This window comes from Drosophila suzukii, chromosome 3 (genome assembly GCF_043229965.1).
Source record: "Drosophila suzukii chromosome 3, CBGP_Dsuzu_IsoJpt1.0, whole genome shotgun sequence".
NCBI lineage: Eukaryota > Metazoa > Arthropoda > Insecta > Diptera > Drosophilidae > Drosophila > Drosophila suzukii.
Window position 1 is genome coordinate 43,003,635 of NC_092082.1, and position 17,228 is coordinate 43,020,862.

Here is a 17,228-nt window from a genome sequence, read left to right on the forward strand (position 1 = left end):
GAAGTAAAATATATGACCGTTTTTATGCCATTGATTTTAATTTTGCGAAGGTTTACTGAAATGGGCCTTCTTTCCATCTTTAAAAGCCCATAACTTGATCAAATGATTTTGGACTTCGATATGGCACATCTTTATGGGCTCCCTCATCTATCTCAAAAAACTAGATTCTTTTCTTCAGCTTTATTATCAGAATACAAGAGGTTTACAAAGTAAGTTGACCAAATTGTATACTGATAGTTTTTCCTTGTCTTCCCATGTTATTGTTTTTACTGAAACCTGGTTAAAACCGGAAGTTCTAAGTTCCGAAGTTTTTCCAAGTAAGTACACAACTTACAGGCTTGATCGTCCGTCCCGACGTGGAGGTGGAGTTTTAATTGCAGTTGACTCAGAATTAACGTCTGAAGTAATAACGTCCGACGAAATAAATGACATTGAATTTCTATGTATAAAACTATCCCTTCCGGGTATTTCTATACACATAACATGTTCATATATTCCGCCATCATCGGAATTCCCGACATATGCGAATCATCTGTCCGCTATCCAGTTTATTTCAAGTAAACTATCAGATAGGGATCAGTTAATAGTTTTAGGTGACTTTAATATACCTAGGGCGACATGGTCCACCGTCGAAACCTCAAATATATTGTTACCTTCAACGCAGCATGATTTTCTTGACGGTTTGCTTGATATTTCATTGTCTCAAGTAAATCATGTATTAAATTTCTTAGGACGATTACTGGATCTATGCTTTGTTTCCAGTCTAGATTGTGTCTGCATAGCTAGAACCTCTGCAATTACTTTACCAGAAGACCCTTATCACCCAACGCTAGAGCTGACTATTGACACGGGTACAAAAGTGTATGAAGTATCTGAAAAAATAGCTAAACGCATCCCCTGCTTTCGTAAAGCGAACTTTGCACTCATTAATAGCCTTATAGCTTGCTCGGATTGGTCCAATCTGTACTTAAGTACTAATATAAATGAAGCGGTTAATATATTTTATAACATATTAAACGAAGTTTTTGATACATGCGTTCCTACGTATTATCCTAAAATTTCAAACCAACCTCCGTGGTTTAACAAAGAGCTGGCACGACTTAAAAATGTAAAGTCTAGACTCTACAAAAAGTTTAGAGCTTCAGGTTCACAAGCTGCCTTTTCCCGATACTTAAGTGCTCGGTCCGATTTCACCGTGCTTAACGCTCAGTGTTATAAAAACTATTTAGCTCGTTGCAAGACCCAGTTTACACTGGATCCAAAACAGTTTTATAATTTTGTTAACACAAAGCGTAAATCTTCTAGTTACCCATCATCACTTAAATTTGAAAATTCGGCTGCTAGCACTGATCAAGCCATAGCCGATCTTTTTGCACAGTTTTTTCAAACCACCTATTCAACATCAAGTCCTCCAGATCAGTCTTACCCATATGTCATTCCTAAATCAAACTTTATTTGTTGTCCTGTTATAAGTAAAAGCTCACTTCTTTTAGAATTGCAAAGGGTCAAACCAGTCTACTCTCCGGGTCCTGACGGAGTCCCTGGATGTGTGCTTAGGTATTGCGCTGAGACTTTGTGCAGACCATTGCACAAACTGTTTACTTTGTCTTTAGAAACATCCGATTTCCCACACAGATGGAAGGAATCGTTTGTTATCCCGCTTCATAAAAAAGGGAGTAAATTGAACGCATGTAATTACAGAGGTATTTCAAAGCTATCAGCTATACCGAAGCTCTTTGAGAACATTATTACGCCTCATTTACAACACAGTTGTAGGTCCCTTATTTCCTCTTGTCAAAACGGATTTATAAAACGTAGGTCAACGACAACCAACCTTTTGGAGTTTACTTCATTTGTTATAGGAGGTTTTAGAAAGAATCGTCAGACTGATGTGGTCTACACTGATTTTAGTAAAGCGTTTGATTCTGTAAGTCACCCGATTTTAGTCCGGAAATTGGACCTTTTAGGGTTTTCAGGTGATCTTCTTAGGTGGATTTTAAGTTATTTGAATGATAGGACTCAAAGGGTCATTTTTAAAAACTCTTTGTCATCCCTAATCCGAGTTACTTCCGGTGTACCACAAGGAAGTCATCTCGGTCCGCTCCTGTTTACATTATTTATAAATGACCTTCCATTAGTCTTAACGAAGTCACGGGTTCTTATGTACGCAGATGACGTTAAGTTGTGCCTGCAATATAATGACCCCGCACAAAGTTTAGCTTTACAATCGGATCTAAATGCATTTCAAACATGGTGCATGAATAATGAATTGAATTTAAATGGTTCTAAGTGTAAACTAATGACCTTTTTTCGTGTCAGCCCCCACTACTCAACGTATACTTTGAGTGGTTGTGCGTTAGATAGGATAACGCATGCTGACGACCTTGGAGTCTACATGGATCCTAGACTTAAATTTTCCGATCACATTACTACTATGGTAAATAAAGCCAGGGGCGTGCTTGCATTTATCAAAAGGTGGTCGAAGGAATTCGATGATCCCTATGTCACAAAGACCTTGTTTATTTCATTAGTCCGACCAATTCTTGAGTACTGCGCTCCTGTTTGGAGTCCCCAATATGGGGTGCATATAGACCGGATTGAGTCTGTGCAAAAAAACTTCTTAATGTTTGCCTTACGGAGACTTAACTGGGATACAAGCCTAATACTACCATCCTACTCTAGTAGACTACTTCTAATTAACTTACCATCGTTAGCTAACCGTAGAACTATGCTTGGTATTACGTTTATTAGAAATCTTATTCATGGTGATGTAGAGAGTCCCGAGTTACTGGGTCGCCTGCATTTTAATGTGCCAAATAGATTCACTAGAAACTATATTCCTTTAGTATTAAATCACTGTATCTCTAATTACGCAATGCATGAACCTTTTAGAGTACTTTGCAATGATTATAATAGACTATATCATCTAATATCTACTACTGACTCACTTCCTATCTTTAAATCAATAATACTATCCTCCCTAGTAACTAATTAGTTTTACTTGATGTATTTTGTCTATTCGTATTGACCTGTATTTTTAATTGTCTATTGTTACATTGTCTTTTTCTTTGTCCGCGATTATGTTTACTCGCCCAAAACGGTGATGGGCTCCGCGCGTAACAAGCTTTGCTTGGTGTCGTAGGGCCACTTGTTTGTACTGACCATAGTGCATCAACGTCCAAGATTGTGGAATGATTATGTTGTTACCTGCATTAAAATATATAACTTTAAAGGTAGTAAAAAAAATGACCGTTCTTATGTCATTGATTTTAATTTTGCGAAGGTTTACTGAAATGGGCCTTATTTCCATCTTTAAAAGCCCATAACTGAAATGAACTCTGATTTCAATATGGCATACCTTTATGGGCTTATGGAATGATGATGTTGTTATCTGCATTAAAATATACAACTTTAAAGGTAGTAAAAAATATGACAGTTTTTATGTCATTGATTTTAATTTGGCGAAGGTTTACTGAAATGGGCCTTCTTTCCGTCTTTAAAAGCCCAGAACTTGGTCAAATGAACTCGGATTTCGATTTGGCACACTTTTATGGGCTGTGGAATGATTATGTTGCTATCTGCAATTATATATATAAATTTAAAAGTAGTAAAAAAAATGACCGTTTTTATGTCATTGATTTTAATTTTGCGAAAGTTTACTGAAATGGGCCTTCTTTCCATCTTTAAAAGCCCATAGCTTGATCAAACGAACTCGGAATTCGATATGGCACATCTTTATGGGCTTGTGGAATGATTATGTTGTTATCTGCATTAAAATATATAACTTTAAAGGAAGTAAAAAATATGACCGTTTTTATGTCATTGATTTTAGTTTTGCGAAGGTTTACTGAAATGGGCCTTCTTTCAATCTTTAAAAGCCCATAACTTGATCAAATGAACTCGGAATTCGATATGGCACATCTTTATGGGCTTGTGGAATGATTATGTTGTTATCTGCATTAAAATATATAACTTAAAAGGTAGTAAAAATATGACCGTTCTTATGTCATTGATATTAATTTTGCGAAAGTTTACTGAAATGGGCCTTCTTTCCATCTTTAAGAGCCCATAACTTGGTCAAATGAACTCGGTTTTCGATATGGCATACCTTTATGGGCTTGTGGAATGATTATGTTGTTATCTGCATTGAAATATATAACTTAAAAGGTAGTAAAAATATGACCGTTCTTATGTCATTGATATTAATTTTGCGAAAGTTTACTGAAATGGGCCTTCTTTCCATCTTTAAGAGCCCATAACTTGGTCAAATGAACTCGGTTTTCGATATGGCATACCTTTATGGTCTTGTGGAATGATTATGTTCTTATCTGCATTAATATAAACAACTTTGGTTAAATGGACTCGGATTTCGATATGGCACACCTTTATGGGCTTGTGGAATTATTATTATTTTGCTATCTGCGATAAAATATAACTTTAAAGGTAGTAAAAAATATGACCATTTTTATGTCATTGATTTTAATTTTGCGAAGGTTTACTGAAATGGGCCTTCTTTCCATCTTTAAAAGCCCATAACTTGGTCAAATGAACTCGGATTTCGATATGGCACACCTTAATGGGCTTGTTGAATGATTATGTTGTTATCTGCAATAAAATATATAACTTTAAAGGAAGTAAAAAATATGACCGTTTTTATTTCATTGGTTTTAATTTTGCGAAGGCTTACAGAAATGGGCCTTCTTTCCATATTTAAAAGCCCATAACTTGGTCAAATGAACTCGGATTTCGATATGGCACACCTTTATGGGCTTGTGGAATGATTATGTTGCTATTTGCAATTATATATATAACTTTAAAGGTAGTTAAAAATATGACCGTTTTTATGTCATTGATTTTAATATTGCGAAGGTTTACAGAAATGGGCCTTCATTCCATCTTTAAAAGCCCATAACTTGATCAAATGAACTCGGAATTCGATATGGCACATCTTTATGGGCTTGTGGAATGATTATGTTGTTATCTGCATTAAAATATATAACTTAAAAGGTAGTAAAAATATGACCGTTCTTATGTCATTGATATTAATTTTGCGAAAGTTTACTGAAATGGGCCTTCTTTCCATCTTTAAGAGCCCATAACTTGGTCAAATGAACTCGGTTTTCGATATGGCATACCTTTATGGGCTTGTGGAATGATTATGTTGTTATCTGCATTGAAATATATAACTTAAAAGGTAGTAAAAAACATGACCGTTTTTATGTCATTGATTTTAATTTTGCGAAGGTTTACTGAAATGGGCCTTCATTCCATCTTTAAGAGCCCATAATTTGGTCAAATGAACTCGGATTTCGATATGGCACACCTTAATGGGCTTGTTGAATGATTATGTTCTTATCTGCATTAAAATATATAACTTTAAAGGTATTAAAAAATATGACCGTTTTTATGTCATTGATTTTAATTTTGCGAAGGTTTAATGAAATGGGCCTTCTTTCCATCTTTAAAAGAACATAACTTGATGAAATGAACTCCGACTTCGATATGGCATATCTTTATAGGCTTGTGGCATGATTATGTTCTGATGTGCATTAATATATACAACTTTGGTCAAATGAACTTGGATTTCGATATGGCACACCTTTATGGGCTTGTGGAATTATTATGTTGCTATCTGCAATAATATATATAACTTTAAAGGTTGTAATAAATATGACCGTTTTTATGTCATTGATTTTAATTTTGCGAAGGTTTACTGAATTGGGCCTTCATTCCATCTTTAAAAGCCCATAACTTGGTCAAATGAACTCGGATTTCGATATGGCATACCTTTATGGGCTTGTGGAATGATTATGGTGTTATCTGCATTAAAATATATAACTTTAAAGGTAGTAAAAAAAATGACCGTTTTTATGTCATTGATTTTAATTTTGCGAAGGTTTACTGAAATGGGCCTTCTTTCCATCTTTAAAAGCCCATAACTTGGTCAAATGAACTCGGATTTCGATATGGCATGCCTTTATGGGCTTGTGGAATGATTATGTTCTTATCTGCATTAATATATACAACTTTGGTTAAATGGACTCGGATTTCGATATGGCACACCTTTATGGGCTTGTGGAACTATTATTATTTTGCTATCTGCGAGAATATATAACTTTAAAGGAAGTAAAAAATATGAACGTTGTTATGTCATTGATTTTAATTTTGCGAAGGTTAACTGAAATGGGCCTTCTTTCCATCTTTAAAAGCCCATAACTTGGTCAAATGAACTCGGATTTCGATATGGCATACCTTTATGGCCTTGTGGAATGATTATGGTGTTATCTGCATTAAAATATATAACTTTAAAGGTAGTAAAAGATATGACCGTTTTTATGTCATTAATTTTAATTTTGCGAAGGTTTACTGAAATGGGCCTCTTTCAATCTTTAAAAGCCCATAACTTGGTCAAATGATCTCGGTTTTCGATATAGCATACCTTTATGGTATTGTGGAATGATTATGTTCTTATCTGCATTAATATATACAACTTTGGTTAAATGGACTCGGATTTCGATATGGCACACCTTTATGGGCTTGTGGAACTATTATTATTTTGCTATCTGCGATAATATATAACTTTAAAGTTAGTAATAAATATGACCGTTTTTATGTCATTGATTTTAATTTTGCGAAGGTTTACTGAAATGGGCCTTCTTTCCATCTTTAAAAGCCCATAACTTGGTCAAATGAACTCGGATTTCGATATGGCACACCTTAATGGGCTTGTTGAATGTTTATGTTGTTATCTGGATTAAAATATATAACTTTAAAGGAAGTAAAAAATGTTACCGTTTTTATGTCATTGATTTTAAATTTGCGAAGGTTTACTGAAATGGGCCTTCTTTCCATCTTTAAAAGCCCATAACTTGGTCAAATGATCTCGGTTTTCGATATGGCACACCTTTATGGGCTTGTGGAATGATTATATTGGTATCTGCATTAAGCTATATAACTTTAAAGGAAGTAAAAAATATGACCGTTTTTATGTCATTGATTTTAATTTTGCGAAGGCTTACTGAAATGGGCCTTCTTTCCATCTTTAAAAGCCCATAACTTGGTCAAATGAACTCGGATTTCGATATGGCACACCTTTATAAGCTTGTGGAATGATTATGTTGCTATCTGCAATTATATATATAACTTTAAAGGTAGTAAAAAATATGACCGTTTTTATGTCATTGATTTTAATATTGCGAAGGTTTACAGAAATGGGCCTTCATTCCATCTTTAAAAGCCCATAACTTGATCAAATGAACTTGGAATTCGATATGGCACATCTTTATGGGCTTGTGGAATGATTATGTTGTTATCTGCATTAAAATATATAACTTAAAAGGTAGTAAAAATATGACCGTTTTTATGTCATTGATATTACTTTTGCGAAAGTTTACTGAAATGGGCCTTCTTTCCATCTTTAAAAGCCCATAACTTGGTCAAATGAACTCGGATTTCGATATGGCATGCCTTTATGGGCTTGTGGAATGATAATGTCATCTGCATTAAAATATATAACTTTAAAGGTAGTAAAAAATATGACCGTTTTTATGTCATTGATTTTAATATTGCGAAGGTTTACAGAAATGGGCCTTCATTCCATCTTTAAAAGCCCATAACTTGATCAAATGAACTCGGAATTCGATATGGCACATCTTTATGGGCTTGTGGAATGATTATGTTGTTATCTGCATTAAAATATATAACTTAAAAGGTAGTAAAAATATGACCGTTTTTATGTCATTGATATTACTTTTGCGAAAGTTTACAGAAATGGGCCTTCATTCCATCTTTAAAAGCCCATAACTTGATCAAATGAACTCGGAATTCGATATGGCACATCTTTATGGGCTTGTGGAATGATTATGTTGTTATCTGCATTAAAATATATAACTTAAAAGGTAGTAAAAATATGACCGTTTTTATGTCATTGATATTACTTTTGCGAAAGTTTACTGAAATGGGCCTTCTTTCCATCTTTAAAAGCGCATAACTTGGTCAAATGAACTCGGATTTCGATATGGCACACCTTTATGGGCTTGTGGAATTATTATTATTTTGCTATCTGCGATAAAATATAACTTTAAAGGTAGTAAAAAATATGACCATTTTTATGTCATTGATTTTAATTTTGCGAAGGTTTACTGAAATGGGCCTTCTTTCCATCTTTAAAAGCCCATAACTTGGTCAAATGAACTCGGATTTCGATATGGCACACCTTAATGGGCTTGTTGAATGATTATGTTGTTATCTGCAATAAAATATATAACTTTAAAGGAAGTAAAAAATATGACCGTTTTTATTTCATTGGTTTTAATTTTGCGAAGGCTTACAGAAATGGGCCTTCTTTCCATCTTTAAAAGCCCATAACTTGGTCAAATGAACTCGGATTTCGATATGGCACACCTTTATGGGCTTGTGGAATGATTATGTTGCTATTTGCAATTATATATATAACTTTAAAGGTTGTTAAAAATATGACCGTTTTTATGTCATTGATTTTAATATTGCGAAGGTTTACAGAAATGGGCCTTCATTCCATCTTTAAAAGCCCATAACTTGATCAAATGAACTCGGAATACGATATGGCACATCTTTATGGGCTTGTGGAATGATTATGTTGCTATTTGCAATTATATATATAACTTTAAAGGTAGTTAAAAATATGACCGTTTTTATGTCATTGATTTTAATTTTGCGAAGGTTTACTGAAATGGGCCTTCATTCCATCTTTAAGAGCCCATAATTTGGTCAAATGAACTCGGATTTCGATATGGCACACCTTAATGGGCTTGTTGAATGATTATGTTCTTATCTGCATTAAAATATATAACTTTAAAGGTATTAAAAAATATGACCGTTTTTATGTCATTGATTTTAATTTTGCGAAGGTTTAATGAAATGGGCCTTCTTTCCATCTTTAAAAGAACATAACTTGATGAAATGAACTCCGACTTCGATATGGCATATCTTTATAGGCTTGTGGCATGATTATGTTCTGATGTGCATTAATATATACAACTTTGGTCAAATGAACTTGGATTTCGATATGGCACACCTTTATGGGCTTGTGGAATTATTATGTTGCTATCTGCAATAATATATATAACTTTAAAGGTTGTAATAAATATGACCGTTTTTATGTCATTGATTTTAATTTTGCGAAGGTTTACTGAATTGGGCCTTCATTCCATCTTTAAAAGCCCATAACTTGGTCAAATGAACTCGGATTTCGATATGGCATACCTTTATGGGCTTGTGGAATGATTATGGTGTTATCTGCATTAAAATATATAACTTTAAAGGTAGTAAAAAAAATGACCGTTTTTATGTCATTGATTTTAATTTTGCGAAGGTTTACTGAAATGGGCCTTCTTTCCATCTTTAAAAGCCCATAACTTGGTCAAATGAACTCGGATTTCGATATGGCATGCCTTTATGGGCTTGTGGAATGATTATGTTCTTATCTGCATTAATATATACAACTTTGGTTAAATGGACTCGGATTTCGATATGGCACACCTTTATGGGCTTGTGGAACTATTATTATTTTGCTATCTGCGAGAATATATAACTTTAAAGTTAGTAATAAATATGACCGTTTTTATGTCATTGATTTTAATTTTGCGAAGGTTTACTGAAATGGGCCTTCATTCCATCTTTAAAAGAACATAACTTGATGAAATGAACTCGGACTTCGATATAGCATATCTTTATAGGCTTGTGGAATGATTATGTTCTTATCCGCATTAAAATATATAACTTTAAAGGAAGTAAAAAATATGAACGTTGTTATGTCATTGATTTTAATTTTGCGAAGGTTAACTGAAATGGGCCTTCTTTCCATCTTTAAAAGCCCATAACTTGGTCAAATGAACTCGGATTTCGATATGGCATACCTTTATGGCCTTGTGGAATGATTATGGTGTTATCTGCATTAAAATATATAACTTTAAAGGTAGTAAAAGATATGACCGTTTTTATGTCATTAATTTTAATTTTGCGAAGGTTTACTGAAATGGGCCTCTTTCAATCTTTAAAAGCCCATAACTTGGTCAAATGATCTCGGTTTTCGATATGGCATACCTTTATGGTATTGTGGAATGATTATGTTCTTATCTGCATTAATATATACATTTTTGGTTAAATGGACTCGGATTTCGATATGGCACACCTTTATGGGCTTGTGGAACTATTATTATTTTGCTATCTGCGATAATATATAACTTTAAAGTTAGTAATAAATATGACCGTTTTTATGTCATTGATTTTAATTTTGCGAAGGTTTACTGAAATGGGCCTTCTTTCCATCTTTAAAAGCCCATAACTTGGTCAAATGAACTCGGATTTCGATATGGCACACCTTAATGGGCTTGTTGAATGTTTATGTTGTTATCTGCATTAAAATATATAACTTTAAAGGAAGTAAAAAATGTGACCGTTTTTATGTCATTGATTTTAAATTTGCGAAGGTTTACTGAAATGGGCCTTCTTTCCATCTTTAAAAGCCCATAACTTGGTCAAATGATCTCGGTTTTCGATATGGCACACCTTTATGGGCTTGTGGAATGATTATATTGGTATCTGCATTAAGCTATATAACTTTAAAGGAAGTAAAAAATATGACCGTTTTTATGTCATTGATTTTAATTTTGCGAAGGCTTACTGAAATGGGCCTTCTTTCCATCTTTAAAAGCCCATAACTTGGTCAAATGAACTCGGATTTCGATATGGCACACCTTTATAAGCTTGTGGAATGATTATGTTGCTATCTGCAATTATATATATAACTTTAAAGGTAGTAAAAAATATGACCGTTTTTATGTCATTGATTTTAATATTGCGAAGGTTTACAGAAATGGGCCTTCATTCCATCTTTAAAAGCCCATAACTTGATCAAATGAACTCGGTTTTCGATATGGCATACCTTTATGGGCTTGTGGAATGATTATGTTGTTATCTGCATTAAAATATATAACTTAAAAGGTAGTACAAAATATGACCGTTTTTATGTCATTGATATTACTTTTGCGAAAGTTTACTGAAATGGGCCTTCTTTCCATCTTTAAAAGCCCATAACTTGGTCAAATGAACTCGGATTTCGATATGGCATGCCTTTATGGGCTTGTGGAATGATAATGTCATCTGCATTAAAATATATAACTTTAAAGGTAGTACAAAATATGACCGTTTTTATGTCATAGATTTTAATTTTGCAAAGGGTATTGAAATGGGCCTTCCTTCCATCTTTAAGAGCCCATAACTTGGTCAAATGAACTCGGTTTTCGATATGGCATACCTTTATGGGCTTGTGGAATGATTATGTTGTTATCTGCATTAAAATATATAACTTAAAAGGTAGTACAAAATATGACCGTTTTTATGTCATTGATTTTAATTTTGCGAAGGTTTACTGAAATGGGCCTTCTTTCCATCTTTAAAAGCCCATAACTTGGTCAAATGAACTCGGATTTCGATATGGCACACCTTAATGGGCTTGTTGAATGTTTATGTTGTTATCTGCATTAAAATATATAACTTTAAAGGAAGTAAAAAATGTGACCGTTTTTATGTCATTGATTTTAAATTTGCGAAGGTTTACTGAAATGGGCCTTCTTTCCATCTTTAAAAGCCCATAGCTTGATCAAACGAACTCGGATTTCGATATGGCACACCTTAATGGGCTTGTGGAATGATTATGTTGTTATCTGCATTAATATATATAACTTTAAAGGTAGTAAAAGATATGACCGTTTTTATGTCATTGATTTTTATTTTGCGAAGGCTTACTGAAATGGGCCTTCTTTCCATCTTTAAAAGCCCATAACTTGGTCAAATGATCTCGGTTTTCGATATGGCACACCTTTATGGGCTTGTGGAATGATTATATTGGTATCTGCATTAAGCTATATAACTTTAAAGGAAGTAAAAAATATGACCGTTTTTATGTCATTGATTTTAATTTTGCGAAGGTTTAATGAAATGGGCCTTCTTTCCATCTTTAAAAGAACATAACTTGATGAAATGAACTCCGACTTCGATATGGCATATCTTTATAGGCTTGTGGCATGATTATGTTCTGATGTGCATTAATATATACAACTTTGGTCAAATGAACTTGGATTTCGATATGGCACACCTTTATGGGCTTGTGGAATTATTATGTTGCTATCTGCAATAATATATATAACTTTAAAGGTTGTAATAAATATGACCGTTTTTATGTCATTGATTTTAATTTTGCGAAGGTTTACTGAATTGGGCCTTCATTCCATCTTTAAAAGCCCATAACTTGGTCAAATGAACTCGGATTTCGATATGGCATACCTTTATGGGCTTGTGGAATGATTATGGTGTTATCTGCATTAAAATATATAACTTTAAAGGTAGTAAAAAAAATGACCGTTTTTATGTCATTGATTTTAATTTTGCGAAGGTTTACTGAAATGGGCCTTCTTTCCATCTTTAAAAGCCCATAACTTGGTCAAATGAACTCGGATTTCGATATGGCATGCCTTTATGGGCTTGTGGAATGATTATGTTCTTATCTGCATTAATATATACAACTTTGGTTAAATGGACTCGGATTTCGATATGGCACACCTTTATGGGCTTGTGGAACTATTATTATTTTGCTATCTGCGAGAATATATAACTTTAAAGTTAGTAATAAATATGACCGTTTTTATGTCATTGATTTTAATTTTGCGAAGGTTTACTGAAATGGGCCTTCATTCCATCTTTAAAAGAACATAACTTGATGAAATGAACTCGGACTTCGATATAGCATATCTTTATAGGCTTGTGGAATGATTATGTTCTTATCCGCATTAAAATATATAACTTTAAAGGAAGTAAAAAATATGAACGTTGTTATGTCATTGATTTTAATTTTGCGAAGGTTAACTGAAATGGGCCTTCTTTCCATCTTTAAAAGCCCATAACTTGGTCAAATGAACTCGGATTTCGATATGGCATACCTTTATGGCCTTGTGGAATGATTATGGTGTTATCTGCATTAAAATATATAACTTTAAAGGTAGTAAAAGATATGACCGTTTTTATGTCATTAATTTTAATTTTGCGAAGGTTTACTGAAATGGGCCTCTTTCAATCTTTAAAAGCCCATAACTTGGTCAAATGATCTCGGTTTTCGATATGGCATACCTTTATGGTATTGTGGAATGATTATGTTCTTATCTGCATTAATATATACATTTTTGGTTAAATGGACTCGGATTTCGATATGGCACACCTTTATGGGCTTGTGGAACTATTATTATTTTGCTATCTGCGATAATATATAACTTTAAAGTTAGTAATAAATATGACCGTTTTTATGTCATTGATTTTAATTTTGCGAAGGTTTACTGAAATGGGCCTTCTTTCCATCTTTAAAAGCCCATAACTTGGTCAAATGAACTCGGATTTCGATATGGCACACCTTAATGGGCTTGTTGAATGTTTATGTTGTTATCTGCATTAAAATATATAACTTTAAAGGAAGTAAAAAATGTGACCGTTTTTATGTCATTGATTTTAAATTTGCGAAGGTTTACTGAAATGGGCCTTCTTTCCATCTTTAAAAGCCCATAACTTGGTCAAATGATCTCGGTTTTCGATATGGCACACCTTTATGGGCTTGTGGAATGATTATATTGGTATCTGCATTAAGCTATATAACTTTAAAGGAAGTAAAAAATATGACCGTTTTTATGTCATTGATTTTAATTTTGCGAAGGCTTACTGAAATGGGCCTTCTTTCCATCTTTAAAAGCCCATAACTTGGTCAAATGAACTCGGATTTCGATATGGCACACCTTTATAAGCTTGTGGAATGATTATGTTGCTATCTGCAATTATATATATAACTTTAAAGGTAGTAAAAAATATGACCGTTTTTATGTCATTGATTTTAATATTGCGAAGGTTTACAGAAATGGGCCTTCATTCCATCTTTAAAAGCCCATAACTTGATCAAATGAACTCGGTTTTCGATATGGCATACCTTTATGGGCTTGTGGAATGATTATGTTGTTATCTGCATTAAAATATATAACTTAAAAGGTAGTACAAAATATGACCGTTTTTATGTCATTGATATTACTTTTGCGAAAGTTTACTGAAATGGGCCTTCTTTCCATCTTTAAAAGCCCATAACTTGGTCAAATGAACTCGGATTTCGATATGGCATGCCTTTATGGGCTTGTGGAATGATAATGTCATCTGCATTAAAATATATAACTTTAAAGGTAGTATAAAATATGACCGTTTTTATGTCATAGATTTTAATTTTGCAAAGGGTATTGAAATGGGCCTTCCTTCCATCTTTAAGAGCCCATAACTTGGTCAAATGAACTCGGTTTTCGATATGGCATACCTTTATGGGCTTGTGGAATGATTATGTTGTTATCTGCATTAAAATATATAACTTAAAAGGTAGTACAAAATATGACCGTTTTTATGTCATTGATTTTAATTTTGCGAAGGTTTACTGAAATGGGCCTTCTTTCCATCTTTAAAAGCCCATAACTTGATCAAATGAACTCGGACTTCGATATGGCACATGTTTATAGGCTTGTGGAATGATTATGTTGTTATCTGCATTAAAATATATAACTTTAAAGGTATTAAAAAATATGACCGTTTTTATGTCATTGATTTTAATTTTGCGAAGGTTTAATGAAATGGACCTTCTTTCCATCTTTAAAAGAACATAATTTGATGAAATGAACTCGGACTTCGACATAGCATATCTTTATAGGCTTGTGAAATGATTATGTTCTTATCCGCATTAAAATATATAACTTTAAAGGAAGTAAAAAATATGAACGTTTTTATGTCATTGATTTTAATTTTGCGAAGGTTTACTGAAATGGGCCTTCTTTCCATCTTTAAAAGCCCATAACTTGGTCAAATGAACTCGGATTTCGATATGGCACACCTTAATGGGCTTGTTGAATGTTTATGTTGTTATCTGCATTAAAATATATAACTTTAAAGGAAGTAAAAAATGTGACCGTTTTTATGTCATTGATTTTAAATTTGCGAAGGTTTACTGAAATGGGCCTTCTTTCCATCTTTAAAAGCCCATAGCTTGATCAAACGAACTCGGATTTCGATATGGCACACCTTAATGGGCTTGTGGAATGATTATGTTGTTATCTGCATTAATATATATAACTTTAAAGGTAGTAAAAGATATGACCGTTTTTATGTCATTGATTTTTATTTTGCGAAGGCTTACTGAAATGGGCCTTCTTTCCATCTTTAAAAGCCCATAACTTGGTCAAATGATCTCGGTTTTCGATATGGCACACCTTTATGGGCTTGTGGAATGATTATATTGGTATCTGCATTAAGCTATATAACTTTAAAGGAAGTAAAAAATATGACCGTTTTTATGTCATTGATTTTAATTTTGCGAAGGCTTACTGAAATGGGCCTTCTTTCCATCTTTAAAAGCCCATAACTTGGTCAAATGAACTCGGATTTCGATATGGCACACCTTTATAAGCTTGTGGAATGATTATGTTGCTATCTGCAATTATATATATAACTTTAAAGGTAGTAAAAAATATGACCGTTTTCATGTCATTGATTTTAATATTGCGAAGGTTTACAGAAATGGGCCTTCATTCCATCTTTAAAAGCCCATAACTTGATCAAATGAACTCGGAATTCGATATGGCACATCTTTATGGGCTTGTGGAATGATTATGTTGTTATCTGCATTAAAATATATAACTTAAAAGGTAGTAAAAACATGACCGTTTTTATGTCATTGATATTACTTTTGCGAAAGTTTACTGAAATGGGCCTTCTTTCCATCTTTAAAAGCCCATAACTTGGTCAAATGAACTCGGATTTCGATATGGCATGCCTTTATGGGCTTGTGGAATGATAATGTCATCTGCATTAAAATATAGAACTTTAAAGGTAGTACAAAATATGACCGTTTTTATGTCATAGATTTTAATTTTGCAAAGGGTATTGAAATGGGCCTTCCTTCCATCTTTAAGAGCCCATAACTTGGTCAAATGATCTCGGTTTTCGATATGGCATACCTTTATGGGCTTGTGGAATGATTATGTTGTTATCTGCATTAAAATATATAACTTAAAAGGTAGTACAAAATATGACCGTTTTTATGTCATTGATTTTAATTTTGCGAAGGTTTACTGAAATGGGCCTTCTTTCCATCTTTAAAAGCCCATAACTTGATCAAATGAACTCGGACTTCGATATGGCACATGTTTATGGGCTTGTGGAATGATTATGTTGTTATCTGCATTAAAATATATAACTTTAAAAGTATTAAAAAATATGACCGTTTTTATGTCATTGATTTTAATTTTGCGAAGGTTTAATGAAGTGGACCTTCTTTCCATCTTTAAAAGAACATAACTTGATGAAATGAACTCGGACTTCGACATAGCATATCTTTATAGGCTTGTGGAATGATTATGTTCTTATCCGCATTAAAATATATAACTTTAAAGGAAGTAAAAAATATGAACGTTTTTATGTCATTGATTTTAATTTTGCGAAGGTTTACTGAAATGGGCCTTCTTTCCATCTTTAAAAGCCCATAACTTGGTCAAATGAACTCGGATTTCGATATGGCATACCTTTATGGCCTTGTGGAATGATTATGGTGTTATCTGCATTAAAATAAAGAACTTTAAAGGTAGTAAAAAATATGACCGTTTTTATGTCATTGATTTTAATTTTGCGAAGGTTTACTGAAATGGGCCTTCTTTCCATCTTTAAAAGCCCATAACTTGGTCAAATGAACTCGAATTTCGATATGGCTTACCTTAATGGGCTTGTTGAATGATTATGTTGTTATCTGCATTAAAATATATAACTTTAAAGGAAGTAAAAAATGTGACCGTTTTGATGTCATTGATTTTAATTTTGCGAAGGTTTAATGAAATGGGCCTTCTTTCCATCTTTAAAAGAAAATAGCTTGATCAAACGAACTCGGAATTCGATATGGCACATCTTTATGGGCTTGTGGAATGATTTTGTTGTTATCTGCATTAATATATATAACTTTAAAGGTAGTAAAAGATATGACCGTTATTATGTCATTGGTTTTCATTTTGCGAAGGCTTACAGAAATGGGCCTCCTTTCTATATTTAAAAGCCCATAACTTGGTCAAATGAACTCGGATTTCGATATGGCATAGCCTTATGCGCTTGTGGAATGATTATGTTGTTATCTG